This window comes from Thamnophis elegans, chromosome 3 (genome assembly GCF_009769535.1).
Source record: "Thamnophis elegans isolate rThaEle1 chromosome 3, rThaEle1.pri, whole genome shotgun sequence".
NCBI lineage: Eukaryota > Metazoa > Chordata > Lepidosauria > Squamata > Colubridae > Thamnophis > Thamnophis elegans.
This window is the reverse complement of record NC_045543.1, coordinates 139,361,203-139,380,347: the sequence shown is the minus strand read 5'-3', so window position 1 is coordinate 139,380,347 and position 19,145 is coordinate 139,361,203. Positions and strand designations below refer to the sequence as shown.

Here is a 19,145-nt window from a genome sequence, read left to right as displayed (position 1 = left end):
CAATTTACAACCTCAATTGAGCCCAAAATTTCTATTGTTATGCAAGGCATTTGTTAAGTGTGTTCTGCCCATTTATGACCTTTCTTGCCACAGTTAAATGGATCACTGCAATTATTAGTTAGTAACAAGGTTGTTAAGTGACTACCTATAGTCACTTTGCTATACTTAGCAATCAGAATAGAGCTGGAAGGGATCTTGGAGGTCTTCTAGTGCAATCTCCTGCTCAAGCAGGAAACCTTATACCAAGGGTGTCAAACTCGCGTCGTCTCGGCATCGTCACGTGATGTCAGTCTCTGCCTTGCTGCTGCTTCGGCTGCCATTGAAACAGGGAGAGGGGGCATGGTATTTGGGAGGGGAATCATTGTGTGCTGGAGGAATATTCTAGAAACTGTCCTGACCATCTCATTGCGCATGTGGAGGAAAGGAGTTTCCCGCCAAGGTTAACTGTCCAGCATTCCACCCTGATGATGTTTTTTGAAGATATCTCCCACCTGACAGTTGGGTGAATTATAATTGGACTATGGACTGGGGTGCCAAGGGGAAGGGATTGACCTATACATGATATTCTTTGCTTTTGCGCCCAATTAACCAGACTCAGCTTTGCTTCGCTACTATTCGTTTGTAATTAGTAAAAGTACACTTAATTTCAACAAATGGAGTTGAGTGGTTTCTTTCCTGATTATTAAATGAAGCAGCACCTAACACGTGACGTATCAGGACGTTTTCCCTTCGCTAAACTGGGTGGAGGCGGAGCCAGCATGGGACGCATCTGGCCAGCAGGCCGCGAGTTTGACACCCTTGCGATATACCATTTCGGACAGGTATTCTGTCCAGTTTCTTCTTAAAAACTTCCAGTCATGAAGCATCTACAACTTCTGAAGGCAACTTCTGTTCCACTGGTTAATTGTCCTCACTGTCAGGAAATTTCTCCTTAATTCCAGGTTGCTTCCCTCCTTGATGAGTTTTCACCCATTGTTTCTTGTCCTGCCTACAGGTGCTTTGGTAAACAAGATGACCCCCCCTCTTCTTTGTGGCAACCTCTCAAATACTAGAATCCTGCTATTATGCCATCCCTAGTCCTTCTTTTTTCTAATTAGCCAAACCCGCATGTTTCAGTCTCCATGCCTTTGATCATCTTAGTTGCTTTTTTTTACACTTCTTCCAAAGTCTCAACATCTTTTTCGTAATGTGGCGGCCAAAACTGGATGCAGTATTCCATGTGTGGCCTCACTAAGGCTTGATAAAATGGTACTAATAATTCATGTGCTCTTAATTCTGTCTCTGTCACACAACAAAGGATTGTACTAGCTTTATTGACTGTTGCCGCACACTGCTGGCTGATATTTAAGTGATCATCAACTAGGACTCCAAGATCCTCCCCAGCAATGGATGGAAATTAATCAAGGAGAGAAGCAACTTAGAACTGAGGAGAAATTTCCTGACAGAATCAGTGGAACAACTTGCCTCCAGAAGTTGTGAATGCTCCAACACTGGAAGTCTTTAAGAAGATGTTGGATAGCCATTTGTCTGAAGTGGTTTAGGCTTTCCTGTCTAGGCAGGGGGTTGGACTAGAAGACCTCCAAGGTCCCTTCCAACTCTGTTATTCTATTCTATCTCTCCCACAGTGAGTTTTTGAGCCAAGTTTCGCCTAATCCGTACTTGAACCTTTATATAACTTCTTAGATATATTGACTCTATATAATTATATATATTATATTGATTCCATAACTGAGAGTTATAGAATTGTATTCCTGAATAGCAATAGCAATAGCAGTTAGACTTATATACTGCTTCATAGGGCTTTCAGCCCTCTCTAAGTGGTTTACAGAGTCAGCATATCGCCCCCAACAACAATCCGGGTCCTCATTTTACCCACCTCGGAAGGATGGAAGGCTGAGTCAACCCTGAGCCGGTGAGATTAGAACAGCCGAACTGCAGATCACAGTCAGCTGAAGTGGCCTGCAGTACAGCTCTCTAACCACTGCGCCACCCCGGCTCTTCTGAACAAGCTAATGTATCCTTAAATAAAAAATGCCAGCCTGAATCAATCATACACTTCCTGTCGTGATTCAATTTTCTTCCTTTGGAATGTTTTCTTTTTTAAAAAATTCAGAATAGAAAACATGTTGTTTCAACAACAAGATGTCAACTGGCATATTTTGGCTGGGAAGCCACAGAAATGCAAGTGGGGTATCCTTGGCAACCAGCTGCAGTGTCTGTGGCTGTCATTTCTGCCAGAATGAATAGAGGGGTGGGAGAATTTATCCAATTTTTAGTCTCTAAACATTTATGTGCAGCAAATGGGGAATTTAGGCCTGTAGATCACCATGTTTCAATCACTTGAGGGAACAAGGACTCCGTGTGTGTGTGTGTGTGTATTCTTACGTGATTTCCATGGTTTCGTTGGCAACTTTTAGGGCAGCAAGGAAAGTAATATGCTATGTACACATACTGTGGGTTAAACTATAACGGGGTTTATGTTGTGAACTGAAGCAGAAGCCATAGTTTGTCAAGGTGCAGAGTTTCACAACCTTGGCAACTTGAAGATGTGTGGACTTCAACTCCCAGAATCCCCCAGGGATGTGAAGTTCACACACCTTCAAGTAGTATCTACCGTAGAATTCGTTCCAAGGAAGAGTGTGCTTGAACAAATGAAAAGTTTTAAGTTATTAGGAAAAGCTTGGCAACAAGCAGCCTAATTTTGTGTCAATGTCACAACAAAGAGAGAGAGAGAGAGAGAGAGAGAGGGAGGGAGGGAGGGAGGGAGGGAGGGAAGGAAGGAAGGAAGGAAGGAAGGAAGGAAGGAAGGAAAGAAAGAAAGAAAGAAAGAAAGAAAGAAAGAAAGAAAGAAAGAAAGAAAGAAAGAAAGAAAGAAAGAAAGAAAGAAAGAAAACATCCATCCCCTTTTGGGATATGGCTTTACCAGCATATACTGCTCCTGGAATTTATTCTTTACCTAGGTATCTTTTTCATCATTAACTTCCTCTTTAGCTAAAATACTATGGGCATTGAACTAAATGGAAAGAGATGATCTGATACATACAGAGTGAAATACTTTTACATGTGAAGACAGTGAAAAAGAGATGTCTTAAAACAGCCATGAAAGAAAGACATGGCTGCTTTAATAATTTGAAAATACACATTTGTATGTGTAAGTTATTGGCGTATAATTAAATTATTATATATTTAAGGCTTCACCTTAAATGGAATTGAAGGGTAGAGAAAAGATTGCGTAACAAGAAGATATGTTTTAAACTGAATTACCCTATTGTTCGGACTATAAGACGCACCAGTGTATAAGATGCACCAAGATTTCGAAGAGGTAAGTAAGAAAAAGAGGTTTTTCTCCTCCCCAGCCTCTAGAGCAGCAGTTCTCAACTTGTGGGTCGCAACCCCTTTGGGGATCGAACAACCTTTTCACAGGGGTCACTAAGACCATCGGAACTCTAAACTTTAAACTATACCTCACGTTCCTCAAAACCCTCCACGGATGGGCTCCGAAGTCATCGCCAGCCACGCAGAGCGTCGCCACGGCTCCACGCCATAGAAAACATAGGTGCACGCGCACAACCCGTACAGTTACAGCCTCGGAGACTTTGTAATGGCGGGAAAGTGTTCTCACTCTGACAAAGTGCTGCCTTGTCTTTCACAGCCACCTCATTTCCAATTGGGGGGGGGGAAGAAATCCTCTGCATGAATCCCCCCAATTGGAAATGAGGCAGCTGTGAAAGATGTGTGGGGTCCGGAACCCATCCGTGCTGCCAAGGACGGGCACCGGATGGGATGCCGGCGGTGCTAGGAGCCGGGCTGCGTGTAGAGGAGCTGGCGGCCGGGGCGCCCTGAAGCAGCGCCAGGCAGCATGTCCCGCAAGAAGAGCCCCAAAGGCAAGGGCGGCAGCACCACACCCTCCTTCACCCTTCCCATCACCCAGCAACGCGCTGCCCCCGCCGCTTCATCGGGCAGGCTGGGCAGGGGGAGGGCACAGCTTCGTTTCCAATTGGGGGGGAGAAATCCTTTGCATGGATCCCCCCAATCGGAAATGAAACAGCTGTGAAAGATGTGTGGGGTCCAGAGCCCATACGTGGGGGGAGGGGTCCCCCTCGTGTTCCTTGTCTTCCTGGATAGGCTCCGGAGTCATCACCAGCTGTGCAGAGCCTCACCGTGGCTCCACGTTGGTGAAAACATAGGTGCGTGGTGTGCGCACACCCGGTAAATTACAACCTCAGAGACTTTCCCCCAGGGAAAAATGCTGCTGCCAGGTACTTTTAACTTGGGATTAAAGGTGACCACAGTATGTGTGTCTATGTGCATGAGAGGGACAGACAGGCACACACACACACACACACAGAGTGACAGAGATGGGGGAGGGAGGGGAGAGACAGAGAGACACACAGACAGACAGAGACACAGAGAGAGTGAGAGACAGACAGACAAACACACAGAGTGATAGAGATGGGAGAGGGAGGAGACAGACAGAGAGATACAGAGGGGGAGGGGGGAGACAAAGCCACACAGACAGACAGACAGACAGAGACAGAGAGACAGAAAGAGAAAGAAAAATATATATTCTCTTAATATATAGATATATTAAGAAATATTTCACAATATATAATTACATATTGTTTTTGTGATTAATCACTATGCTTTAATTATGTTCAATTTATAACAATAAAAATACATCCTGCATATCAGATATTTACATTATGATTCATAACAGTAGCAAAATTACAGTTATAGAGTAGCAACAAAAATTCTATGGTTGGAGACCACCACAATATGAGGAACTGTATTAAAGGGTCATGGCATTAGGAAGGTTGAGAACTACTGTTCTGCAGGCTTCAGACTTTTTGTGGAAAACAGTCCATTTTCTACAAAAATGGGGGCATTTTTGCCTTCCCCCAGCCCTGCTGAAGCCTGCAAAGTGCTTCTGGAGGGTGGGGGAAGGCAAAAACGCCTCCGTTTTTTTGCCAAAATGGGATGTGGGGGTGGGGCTCCAGGAGGCCAAAAATAGCTGCATTCGGTGTATAAAATGCACCAATATTTCCACGCTCTTTTAGGAGGAGGAAAGGTGTGACTTATACTCTGAAAAATAGGGTAAATAGTTTCCTTTCCCTACAATAAATGTATACTATGCACTGACTTGGTAATAAGAGAAGCATTAGAAATGAGAACGCTTCTATTTCTTGGTCCAGACTCTGCTATGCTAAAAAAAAAGATAGATGTTTTACCACTGCATATATAAGCCTCCTTTAATTGCTATTAAAGGAAACATTGAAAAGCAGTCTCAAACTGCACGTACTTCGTAAATATCTTATTCAAAAGATATAGGGGAACAAAAAACGACATTAAGCCAATTCTCATGGCTCAAAGGTAATGTGTAACGTCTTGCATCAAGGATCCAGCAGAAGAGAACTAATCAACACAGCGAGCAGATTATCACATTATGCAACAGGCATTCTTTCTAATAATGAACTGACAAATGTTTATAAACTGTAAACAACATTATATAATGCAAAGCTTGTATGCACTACCCTTATCAATGTGCCCCAATTTTGCCACTGGCTTCGTCATTCTTAGATTTCAGCTACTGTGTTGTGCCCCGCCAGCAGCCTGCGGAGCTGGCAGCAGAATCGGAGAGTGAAGAGGTTAGGGAGGAACATGGGCCAGTCCTGGGGGGCTGAGGGAAGCTAAGATGAGGGCTCTGCGTCGGAGGCAGAGAGGGAGCTAGACAAGCAATAGCAGTAGACTTATATACTGCTTCATAGGCCTTTCAGGCCTCTCTAAGCGGTTTACAGAGAGTCAGCATATTGCCCCCAACAATCTGGGTCCTCATTTTACCCACCTCGGAAGGATGGAAGGCTGAGTCAACCCTGAGCCGGTGAGATTTGAACCGCTGACCTGCTGATCTAGCAGTAGCCTGCAGTGCTGCATTTAACCACTGCGCCACCTTGGCAGTGAGGCAGAAGAACAACTGGAGCCTGTTCCCAGTGTGCGCATGCGCAGAGCAGCTCCACCACAAAACCACGTTCGACTAAAGGGCGCTCGACGAAACCGCGTAGCTGACGTCATCACAGCGCGACAACAGCGCAGAGAAAAAAGCACGCTGTAAACGCTAAACCTAAAATTAACCCCTAAACCTAAACCTAACCTCCCTAAACCTAATCTGAAACCTAACCCTAAACCTAACCCTAAACCTAACCCTTAACCTAACCCTAAACCTAACCCTTAACCTAACGCTAAACCTAATCCTAACCCTTAACCTAACCCTTAAGCTAACCCTAACCCTAAACCTAACCCTAAACCTAACCCTTACCTTAACTTGAATCGGCTTGCTTTCAAAGCGCTATTTAAAGCGCCCTTATTTCTCCACGCTCGCTGTTGTCGCCCTGTTGATGACGTCAGCGACGCGGTTTAATCGGGCGCGCTTTAGTCGAGCGCAGTTTTGTCGTGCCACGGCGCAAAGCTGCCAGCAGACACGAACAACTAAGAAAGCAGGGTCGACTTAGGAGTAAAGCCACACCTTGGAGGTGATTGGCCCCTCCCATAGGAAACAAAAAAGGAGTGAATGGGGAGTGGCCTTTTGCAGGAAACAATTCGTTCCTTCAGTCGTTTCGAAAGTGGAAAGTCTGTTTGTGACTCTAAGAGACTCAGTACCAAGTGTTGCTTTGCCCTGCATTTGGAAACTAGTTATCTGGCAGCTTGCCAAGCAAGATAAGGTTCTTGTTCATAAATATTCCTCTGAAAGACTGTTTGCCAAGCCTTGCTGACTGTGAATGAAAGGAATTCACAGCCGTGCAAATAAAAGAGGTTTTGCTGGGACCCGGACTTTGCTTCATGCTTTTTAAGGAAGCCTAGGTCAGAACATACTGCACTACAGATGAAACTCGAAAAATTAGAATATCATGCAAAAGTTCATTTATTTCAGTAATGCAACTTAAAAGGTGAAGTATGATTATGGTTTACAGCTCATGAAAACCCCAAATCCACAATCTCAGAAAATTAGAATATTGTGAAAAGGTGCAATATTCTAGGCTCAAAGTATCCCACTCTAATCAGCTAATTAAGCCATAACACCTGCAAAGGGTTCCTGGGCCTTTAAATGGTTTCTCAGTCTGGTTCAGTAGGAATCACAATCATGGGAAAGACTGCTGACCTGACAGTTGTGCAGAAAACCATCATTGACACCCTCCATAAGGAGGGAAAGCCTCAAAAGGTAATTGCAAAAGAAGTTGGATGTTCCCAAAGTGCTGTATCAAAGCAGATTAATAGAAAGTTATGTGGAAGGGAAAAGTGTGGAAGAAAAAGGTACACAAGCAGCAGGGATGACGGCAGCCTGGAGAGGATTGTCAGGAAAAGGCCATTCAAAAGTGTCGGGGACTTTCACAAGGAGTGGACTGAGGCTGAAGTCAGTGCATCAAGAGCCACCACACACAAGCAGATCCTGGACATGGGCTTCAAATGTCATATTGCTCTTGTCAAACCACTCCTGAACAACAAACAACGTCAGAAGCGTCTTACCTGGGCTAAAGAAAAACAGACCTGGTCTGTTGTTGTTGTTGTTGTTGTTGATTTTATTTATATGCTGCCCTTTTCCCCCGAAGGGGACTCAGGGCGGCTCACAACTCAACCAGGGAAGGGGGATACAAACAGAAAATTAAAACAACACAAAACAATGCATAATTAAAAACACACAACAGTCATACCAATTCGAGACGGGGGCAACAGTTCTTTAGCCCCAGGCCTGTCGGAACAGCCACGTTTTAAGGGCTTTGCGGAAGGCCTGGAGGGTGGTGAGGGTTCGAAACTCCACGGGGAGTTCGTTCCAGAGGGTCGGAGCAGCCACAGAGAAGGCTCTCCTCCGGGTAGTCGCCAGTCGACACTGGCCGGCGGATGGAATTCGGAGGAGGCCTAATCTGTGGGATCTGATCGGTCTAGTGGAGGTAATTGGCAGCAGGCAGTCTCTCAAGTACCCAGGTCCAATACCATGAAGGGCTTTATAAGTGACGACTAGCGCCTTGAAGCGTATCCGGAGACCAATAGGCAGCCAGTGCAGCTCGCGGAGGATAGGTGTTACGTGGGTGAACCGAGGTGCACCCACGATCGCTCGCGTGGCTGCATTCTGGACAAGCTGAAGTTGCTCAGTGGTCCAAAGTCCTCTTTTCCGATGAGAGCAACTTTTGCATCTCATTTGAAAACCAAGGACCCAGAGTATGGAGGAAGAATAGAGAGGCCCACACTGCAAGATGCTTGAAGTCCAGTGTGAAGTTTCCACAGTCTATGTTGATTTGGGGAGCCATGTCATCTGCTGGTGATGGTCCACTGTGCTTCATTAAGACCAGGGTCAATGCAGTTGTCTACCAGGAGATTTTGGATCACTTCATGCTTCCTTCCGCAGACAAGCTTTATGGGGATGCTGACTTCATTTTCCAGCAGGACTTGGTACCTGTCCACACTGCCAAAAGCACCAAAACCTGGTTCAATGACCGTGGGATTACTGTGCTTGATTGGCCAGCAAACTCGCCTGACCTGAACCCCATACAGAATCTATGGGGCATTGCCAAGAGAAAGATGAGAGACATGAGACTGAACAATGCAGAAGAACTGAAGGCCGCTATTGAAGCATCCTGGTCTTCCATAACACCTCAGCAGTGCCACAGGCTGATAGCTTCCATGCCTCGCCGCATTGAGGCAGTAATTGCTGCAAAAGGGGCCCAAACCAAGTACTGAGTACATATGCATGCTTATACTTTTCAGAGGTCCGATATTGTTCTATGTACAATACTTGTTTTATTGATTGCATGCAATATTCTAATTTTCTGAGATGGTAACCCTAATCCTAATCATCACAATTATGACAAATCACAGCTTGAACTATCTTGCTTTGCATGTAATGAGTCTATCTCATATATTAGTTTCACCTTTTAAGTTGCATTACTGAAATAAATGAACTTTTGCACGATATTCTAATTTTTCGAGTTTCACCTGCAGATTTCTTCCAGTTATCCTATTGTGTCCTATACAATTGGAAACTCCCAGTGTAGGAATATGATCCTCACAATATCCCTCGAAGAAATGCTGTTTAAGGACAATGCTGTTTAAAGAGTAATGTATAGAAAGCATCCTGACATACCTCCCAAAGGTGCTTTTTCAAAAGGCAGCTAAGCTTTCTTGGGTTTTTCCCCTTGAAAACATTTCGCTCCTCCTCCAAATTCAGAAGAACTGAAGAAGCTTCATGGATGAGAAGCGAAACATTTTCACAGACAACTATGACCTCAATGACTGAGAATTTCCATAGATATCCTGGTATCTCCACAATTTTGTTTGTGAGATAGAAGGGATTAGTCCTTTGACTTATGACCGCAATTGAGCCCAAAATTTATGCTCTTGTGAGAATTTGAGTTTTGCCCTGTTTAACGACATATCCTGCCACAGTTGTTAAGTGAATCACTGCAGTTGATGAGTTACTAACCTGGTTGTTAAGCAAATCTGTCTTCCCCATTGACTTCACTTGTCAAAAGGTCACAAGAAGTGATCACGTGACCCTGAGACACTGCAACAGTCATAAGTATGAACCAGTTGCCAAGCATCTGAATTTTGATCATGTGATCATGGGGGATACTCCAACAGTCATAAGTGTGAAAAATGGTCATAAATCACTTTTTTCAGTGCTGTTGTAACTTTGAACGATCACTAAATAAACTGTTGCAACTGTACCTTAATGTACTAAGAAGGTATGTTCTATATCAGGGATCCCCAACCCCCAGTTCATGACTCAGTGCCAGGCCGCGGCTCATTCAGAAATGGGCCACAGAAGCGACGTGCAACACTGCATTTGTGAAGGCGAGGGCGGCACACGTGAAACCATCCCCTCTCCCCCATCAGCCCGCTGCTGCTTCCTCTGTTGGTCTGCCAAGCTGGGAAGATTGGAGACTGCTATTATCTATATACCATATTTTTCAGAGTATAAGACGCATCGGAGTATAAAACGCACCAAGGTTTTGAAGAGGCAATTTTTTTTTAAAAAAGTAGGTAGGTAGATAGAGGATAGACAAGGAGAGAAAGAGAGAGAAATACAGTAGGTAGGTAGGGAGAGTAGTTAGGTAGGTAGGTAGAGAAAGGGATAGAGAGAGAGAGAGAGAGAAATAGAGAGAGAGGGAGAGAGAGAGAGTGTGTGTAGGTAGGAGGTAGAGGGATAGAGAGAGAAAGAGATAGAGAGAGAAATACAGTAGATAGGTAGGAAGAGAGAGAGCGTAGTTAGGTAGGTAGATAAAGGGATAGAAATACAGTAGATAGGGAGAGAGAGAGTGTGTGTGTAGGTAGGTAGGTAGGTAGGTAGGTAGAGGGATAGAGAGAGAAAGAGATAGATAGAGAAATACAGTAGATAGGTAGGGAGAGAGAGAGTAGGTAAGTTGCTGTATTCAGTGTATAAGATGCACCCAGATTTTCAGCCTCTTTTCTGAGGAAAAAAGATGCGTCTTGTACTCTGAAAAATACAGTATATAAAAGCCAAATACCACCCACTCATCACGAAATCTCCAGAACCATAAAGCCTACAAACTTGAAATTTGGCACATATGTTCCTCTTGGCTTCTAGGTACTTGCTAAGAAAGGATTTTTCGAAATGACCATCAGATTATTAGTTTTTCTTATGCAGTAATTAACACGCTTTGATGCTAAGGAGTTCTACCCCCCCTCCCCCCTTAAAAAGAACTCTGTTCCAACTGCCAGTTGCCAAACATTCCGTTACCTCTGTTCAAACTGGCAGATGCTTCACTCCTTCACTCAGGAGCAGTCTGAGGCTCCTTATAGTACTAAATGTCGGTACCTCACCAAAATGTCTACGCCTTCCACCCATGGAACTGTTTCCGGACTTAAGACCGAGAGAGCGATATTCCCTTATGTGTTTCAATCACCGACCACCACTGAGGCAACGGATTGAACCGGACTTCTCCTGCATTGCCCGATCACAGAGTTTTGTCACGAAGTACGGGTACCCAGCGACTTATACATATTTGTACAGTAGAAATTAATTCTACACTGATTGAATCAATTCATTTTCAGCCATCGTGAAAGTTCTGGTAGTCCTTGACTTATGACCACAATGGAGCCCAGAATCCTAAACAAAACAGTTGCTAACTGAGTGATGCACAATTTTATTATCTTTATGCCAGTTAAGCAAATCACTGCAGTTGCTAAATGGATCGTGCAGCCGTTAAGCAAATCTGGTTTCTGTCATTGATTTTTGCTTGTTAGAAATCGGCTGAGAAGATAACACATGGGGATCACTGAACCCGGGACACTGCAACTCTCATGAATACACGCCAGTTACAAGTGCCCCAATTTTGATCACATGATTATGGGGATGCCGCAACAGACAAAGTGCGAAAAACGGTCATCAGTCACTTTTTCAGTGCTGCTGTAACATTGAACAATCACTAAACAACAGGTTGTAATTTGAAGAGTAGCTGTAGCACTATGGTAGCGTAGCTGAAAAAGAGGTCTTACAGGTCATGGTGAAAATAGCTGCAAATTGTTTTGTTTAATCAATCTAATAAAGTTAATGATATAATACAAGATTGTAAGGCATTTCATTATACATAATCCTGCATATCAGGATTCTATGTAAATGATAAAATCATTAATCTTCTAAGATGCAGTGTTATTTTTATAGACAATTCACAACCATAATTGCAAATTCTAGTCTCACAGACGTCACATGCAAAGTAACCATGTAAAATCAGATACCTGTTCTGTTTAAACTAATTGTCAAGTGACTAAACTAATTCTTTCCTTGCATAATCTCTCTTTGGAACAGATGATAGAAGAATGTAAGAGCACAGATGTCACCCCTTCTCCTAAGTGGAGACATATTCATATTAAACCTCACGTTTAAATTTTTAAATACCGTACATATTTTTAGAAAGATTCTGAAAGAAGGAATTGGCAGCAACAGAAACATAGCAAGTAGCAGAGAAAGAAATGTACATAAAATTGAAAATGTTTGTTAAAGTAACCTTGTAGATTATGAGACTATGAAGACTGTTTCATATTTTCAAGACTATATTAGGAATAGTTCACTAACCATCCAGAAAAAAGCATTGGGTGATCAAGGAGGATTTAAAAAACTAAGCAGCATAATTCTTGCTTTTTCCCACTATTAAGATAAACAGAAGAAATTCTACAGAACAGAAAATGTTACCTACATGAGTTGGCATATAATTTGTAGAACTCCATAGGAATATGGAACATAGGAAGACATATAAATGACCCCACAAAAAAGATGCCAAACTTTAAATTACATCAGCAACGGACAACCCTGAATAGGATTCGCACCTGTATAAAGAAGGTATAGCATCCTCCCCTCGCTGTGACTGCAGGGTCCCACATCAAACTGTAGAACAAATCTTGACCCAGCTGTATACTGGTCCAATATCTGATTCTTTTATATATATATAAATGATGCTGTGCTTCAGTGGTTAGTGGCCTAGAACAGTGATGGTGAACCTTTTCGGCACCAAGTGCCGAAAAGGGAGTGCTTGTGTGCACTTATCGGGGCCACAACCTGGAAGAGGAGCTGTCCAGATGGCATGCACCTGCAGGAAAATGAACTTCCAGTTTCCAGCACACGTATAGCAATAGCAATAGCACTTAGACTTATATAGCAATAGCAGTAGACTTATATACCGCTTCATAGGCCTTTCAGGCCTCTCTAAGCGGTTTACAGAGAGTCAGCATATTGCCCCCAACAATCTGGGTCCTCATTTTACCCACCTCGGAAGGATGGAAGGCTGAGTCAACCCTGAGCCGGTGAGATTTGAACAGCCGAACTGCAGAAGTGCAGTCAGCTGAAGTAGCCTGCAGTGCTGCATTTAACCACTGCGCCACCTCGGCTCATGCACACCTGCCAGCTAGTCTTCCAGTTACTGGCACATATGCGCGTGTTGTTAGGTAAGCTCCCCGTTGGGAGAGCGAGTACGTTCAGCGAAGCGTAGTGAGAGTTGTGTTGGAGAACATACAAACCAGCATACAGAGACACTGCAGTTTAAATGGGCTTTTACTTTCGTGGAAATAGAGGTATCAGAGTCCATCAAACAGTCCAAGTCATACACGGATAAGACAGTCAGTCATCAATGTCTTTCAGTTAAGGGATAATCCAAATAACATAGTCCAGTATCATATAATCAGCTCACGGCACTCAGATCAGATCAGCCCAGCATCTAACAAACAGAGAGCTAACAGTCATTCTGGCTCCCTCTTATGGCCGATTGAGGAAAACAGCAACCAATCACATTTTACAGTATGCTTTAAAGAAACAGGTACAACATTGTTACGTGATTTATATATTGGCAACCCAACCGTTAGATTATATTCCTAACACGTGTGCCGATCAGCTGGCCGGCACACATGTTAACGCTAGAAAACAGAAGGCCAGCTCTTCCAGTTTCTGGCATGCCGCACGGACAAAGGCCACCTGATTGTCAAGCGTTCATGCGTGCCAGAAACCCAAAAGAGGAACGGGCGACGCCGCACACGCCAGGCAACATGGCTCTATGTCCTACTTTGGACATGTGTGCCATAGATTCGCCATCACAGGCCTAGACATTGATAATTGAACACAGATCTTTTTAACATTTATATTTTATTGTGTTACTAATTTAGGTGAAATCATCATATATGTATATTGCTAGTCCATGTATGATATGCCATACAATAAATAAATCAAGAAACCTGCATGGCAGAAAATGATTGAACACAGAGCATGCAACTTTTAGGTAACCAGGAGCCTTTTTTAAATTAAAATAATAATAATATTGAAATGGCTTAGGACAGGAGTGTCAAACTCATGGCCCAAGGGAGAATAACCAGTTTGGTCTAATGGTTAAGGCATCATACTAGAAAGGGGGAGATGGTAAGTTCAAATCTTGCCTTAACCATGAAAGCCAGCTGGATGATTTGGGGCCAGTCTCTCTTTCTCAGCCCACCTCACAGGGTTGCTATGTGAGGGAAAAGGGAAGGAGGAAGGAGGTGTGTTGGATATGTTTGCCACCATGAGTTATTTATAAAATAAAACCAGGATATATAAAAAATAAATACACAAAAAATAAAAATAAATTACCAGGACGATAAGCATAAGCCAACCAGAGGTTTAAGGCACATGTACCTATTTTACGCAACAAACTCTTAGAAATACAAGGCCACGTATAGGTTCCCCAAAATTAGTTTATGGTAGGAAAGACTGGATTGTGATATAAGGGATCTTTTCTCAAAGACATTTCAGAAGGAAGCAAAAGGGTGATTTCTCTGCTTAATCATGGCTACACATTGCCTTCACATTAACTTGGGCTTGATGTGCACACCAGAATAGGTTTTCAAATCTCCCACAGCCTCAATGACTCAATAAAACAATTGTGTTCATATCACAAACTAATTCAAGTTTCCAGAATTAGTTCAATGGTCTGGTTATTTTTTTTGATTCACTGAACTTAATAACATTTTACCCTACATGACCCTAGTTATGGATTATCTCTACATATCTTATCTAGACTTTGGAGGTGCATGAACCTAATTGCCATGAAAATTTCTTTTTTCTGGAGTTTTATTTACACACAGAACACTCAAAGGAAAACCATAAAAACGAGGCCACAGTTCCACACCAGTTATTCTTTTCTTAGCGTTGATATATGACTTCCCAGCTCCAAGTGGACGGAGCTTGGAGAAAAGAACTACTGTGTTTCCCCAAAAATAAGACAGGGTCTTATTTTCTTTTGCCCCCCGAGATAAGCACTTGGCTTTATTTTCGGGGAGGTCTTATTATTTTTGAGGTGCAGGAGGCGGTGAGCGTGGTCACCTCATGGCTGCTGCTGTGTTGCAATATTTTCGGGTAGGGGTTATTTTAGCGCATGCGCTCAAAAGCCCGATTGGGCTTATTATCCAGGGAGATTTTATTTTCAGGGAAACAGGGTAGCATTTGAATTCACATTTGGCATTGACTGGGTCCACAAAGCTAGTGGCCAGGTTTGAAAATTTAAATTAAACAATTTACAAATCACATTATCCATATAGTAGATTAACTTCAAACCAATTACCGATATGTTTTAGCATGTTATGCAAAGGAGGCCACAACCAGTCAGGTTTGCCTCTGTTGTGTTTTCTGATTCCAAATTCAATTTGCAATTTAGCTTTCCTTGATATGGATGCTGTGGCCCTCCCCAAAGACCATCATTCTGGGATTGATGATTATGTTTATATTCATGTGACCTTTAACCTTTCAGAGGCAGGACAGCCCTGAGCTCTCCAGCTCAGATCAAATCCCAACAGAACTGATTATAGCAGTGATAACTAGGTCTATGGAGATTCTCAATCAAGTCATGGCTGTCCCAATGGGACTTTTCCCAAAGACAATTGGACTTTTCTTGGGGTTTTTTCCTTTGAAAATGTTTTGTTTCTCAGAACTGAAGAAGCGTCTTGGATACGAAGCGAAAACGTTTTTAAAGGGAAAAAAAACAAGAAAAGTCCAGTTGCCTTTTGGAACAGTACCATTGGGTCAGTGACCAGCAACATATTTACTGCTTTGAACAGAGCTCAAGGAGAACCCAGAATCCACAATAAGTACGAATAATCCTTGATTTACAACAGTTCATGTAGTGATTGTTCAAAGTTACAACTAAAAAGGTTATGACCATTTTTCACACTTAAGACCATCTTAGCATCCCTATGATTTACAGTTGGATTTTATGCCATTTTACTCCAGATTAACTCAAGCTCTCACTATCTGAAATACTGATCCCATCAATAAACCCAGTTAAGTGGTTTCAACACGGTTTGCTTATTCAACTTCTACAACCACCCATCTCAGACAAGTGATTCAGAGCAGTGAACCTATATACATATAAAAACAGTTAGAACCAGTACAGGCACCATACCTATATAAATAAAGGTAAAGGTTCCCCTTGCATATATGTGCTAGTCGTTCCCGACTTTAGGGGGCGGTCTTATCTCCGTTTCAAAGCCGAAGAGCCAGCGCTGTCCGAAGACGTCTCTGTGGTCATGTGGCCGGCATGACTAAATGCCGAATGTGCACGGAATGGGCCAAAGGTGGTTCCTATTTTTTTCTACTTGCATTTTTACTTGCTTTCGAACTGCTAGGGTTGGCAGAAACTGGGACAAGTAACGGGAGCTCGTTCCATTACGAGGCACTAGGGATTCGAACTGCCAACTTTTCTGACAACCTCAGCATCTTAGCCACTGAGCCACTGCATCCCTTGCATATACATACAGCCAAATTAATTCATATTTTATCTACCTCTCAAGAGGGCAAGAAAAATTAAGACCATAAATATCAATACAACCAAAAAACGGGGCTCAGGCTTTTACAATAAAGTGTTGCCTGGCTTGACACAACACCCCAAGGGAAACGCACACTGAATCGTGGAAGATGTGACAACAACCCCCCCACCCCCATCCCAGGCTGCCCTCCACTGGAGGGGTGTCTGCCTAGGTCTCTTAAAGGGCTGCTGGGTTAAACAGGGAATGCGTCCACACGTGCTAAATACACCGGGGTTTAAGCTCACATAGCACACGAAGCACTAAAACCCGTGTTGGTCAAGCAATGTCTGGACCCAAATAGCTCGCTTAGCACTTTTGGAGATGTAGGACCTCCGCTGGGGGAGGGGGGAAGGGAGGGGGGGATATTCCGGGGTCACCGGGATTTCTTCTTCCCCTGCAGCAACCATTTGCTAGCCCCGCTCTCCCCGACCCGCTGCCTTCCCCAATGGTCCATGTCCCCCCCCGGCCCCATCTTTCCAAGGCTAGCGGGGCAAAAAAGAGGACACCCGGCCCCGTTAACAACCCCTTCCGGCGGTACCGACTCACCGGCTCCGGTTTCCTGGGGGAAGAAAAAAGCGGTGCACCCTGTCACCCCCTCTCTCTCTCCACGCGCGGCCCCCCACCCGGATCTCTTCTGGGACCTGTCGCGCGTCTCCCCCGCCGAGTTGCCACTGTGCGCGCTCCCGACGCCCGGATTTCCCACCCACCCCCTGCGCGCGGCCGTTTTCTAGCCACGCCCTCCGCCGGCGATCTCCATCTTTTCACGTCGTCACCACTTGTCCCTTCTTCGAGGGCGGGGGAGGGGGCGACTTCGCGGAGGTCACGTACCCGGAGGGCTCCGGTCGATCACGTGGAACTGGAACTGCATGCCGGGAAATGAAGTCCTCCTGAGCTCGCAGTTGGAGTGATTTCACGTTCTCCAGCCTACGCAGAAGCCGCGTTGTTTCCTAGGCGACCTGCAGCGTTAAGAGCTGCTTGTTTAAACACTTCGACGCCTCTAGTGCAGTGTTTCTCAACCTTGGCAACTTGAAGATGTCCGGACTTCAACTCCCAGAATTCCCCAGCCAGCATTCGCTGGCTGGGGAATTCTGGGAGTTGAAGTCCGGACATCTTCAAGTTGCCAAGGTTGAGAAACACTGCTCTAGTGGGTTTGCCCTAGTGGGACTAGGAGTGGCCTGGTTTTGCAAATGCAAACTCAACGTTTTGAGACATACCGTCTAATGTCCCAGGTGAAGCCCATTTCACAGAGGGGCAAGTTGATGTAACTAAAAGACAAGTCCATTTCCCTGCAAATGAACACACAACAGACAGCAAAACAGCCTTGTGGGATCCCCAAAGGTGTTTCAAAAGACAATGGGACTTTCTTAGGTTTAGTTGGTTGGTTGGTTGATTTGTCACTCATGTACAAGATAACCAGGAATAAGAATAAACGTGAATAAAAACACAGGAAATGGGTACCAATAAATGGGGACAGTGAGACTTTAAAATGTTTTGCTTCTCATCCAAGAAGCTTCTTAGACCAGAAGCAAAATGTTTTCAAGGGGGGAGGGGAACTCCCAAGAAAGTCCAGTTGTCTTTTCAAAAGACAAATATTTGGGACTAGGGATTCTTCGTCATCCAGGTCAGGGTTGTTCCAAAAGTGCCTTTTCAGAAGGCAACTGGACTTTGGGTTGTTTTTTTTTTTCCTTTTGAAGATGTTTCGCTTCTCATCCAAGAAGCTTCTTCAGCTCTGACTGGATGGTGAGGAATGGAAGGATTTATACTCCTTGCAGACAGCTGGTCATTTTGCATCCTTTTAGAGAGTCATTGAGGCCACTTGGGAGGTTTATATCTGTGTCCTCAGGGTAACTTGAGTGGTGCTCCTGCTTCCTGTAGTCTGCAAATTTTTTCCCCTCTGGAAATCCATTCCTGCTCCCACACCATTCAAAGGGTGTTCATCCCAAATTGTATAGATAAAAGTCTGTAGAGATTCTTCGTCATCCAGGTCAGGGTTGTCCCAAAAGTGCTTTTTCAGGAGGCTACTGGACTTTCTTGTTTTTTTCCCCTTTTGAAGATGTTTCGTTTCTCATCCAAGAAGCTGCTTCAGCACTGACACAGGATAGTGGGGAATGGAAGGATTTATACTCCTCGCAGACAGCTGGTCATTTGCATCCTTTAGGCACTAAAGCAGGGGTAGTCAACCTTTTTATACCTACCGCCCACTTTTGTATCTCTGTTAGTAGTAAAATTTTCTAACCGCCCACCGGTTCCACAGTAATGGTGATTTATAAAGTAGGGAAGTCAATTAAATTTAAAAAAGGAAAGGGCTTCAGTATTAGACAAAGCCCCTACCACCCACCATGAAAACTGGAACACCTACAAGTGGGCGGTAGGGACCAGGTTAACTACCACTGCTCTAAAGTTTAGAGGGTCATTGAAGGAAAAGGGGGAAAAAAACCAAGGAAGTCCAGTTGCCTCCTGAAAAAGCACTTTTGGGACAACCATGACCTGGATGACAGAGAATCTCTACAGATTTTTGGCTATACAATTTGGGATGGACACCCTTGGAATGGTGTGGGAGCAGGAATGGGTTTCTTTGAAAAAATGCAAACTACAGGAATCAAGAGCACTGCTCAGGTGACCCTGAAGACACAGACTAACCTCTAAGTGCTTCATGGACCTCTTAAAAGGATGCAAATGACCAGCTGTCTGCAAGGAATATAAATCCTTCCATTCCCCACTATACTGTCAGAGCAGAAGGAGCTTCTTGGATGAGAAGTGAAATGCCTTCAAAAGGGGAAAAAACAAAGTCCAGTTGCCTTGGGACAATCATGATCTGA

General features: G+C 44.0%; 1 protein-coding gene across 2 annotated transcripts in view; it reads right to left on the bottom strand.

The window, feature by feature from the left end:
• The window catches only part of DYM (dymeclin), a 266,534-nt gene extending 249,402 nt beyond the window's left edge, over positions 1 to 17,132 (bottom strand). The window contains exon 1 of one of the 2 annotated variants that reach the window (XM_032213699.1): positions 16,873 to 17,132. The gene's annotated coding sequence lies outside the window, so the exon portion shown is untranslated. The remainder of the gene's footprint in view (positions 1 to 16,872) is intronic. The other variant, XM_032213700.1, reaches the window with a different exon arrangement.
• Between the last annotated feature and the right edge of the window lie 2,013 nt (positions 17,133 to 19,145).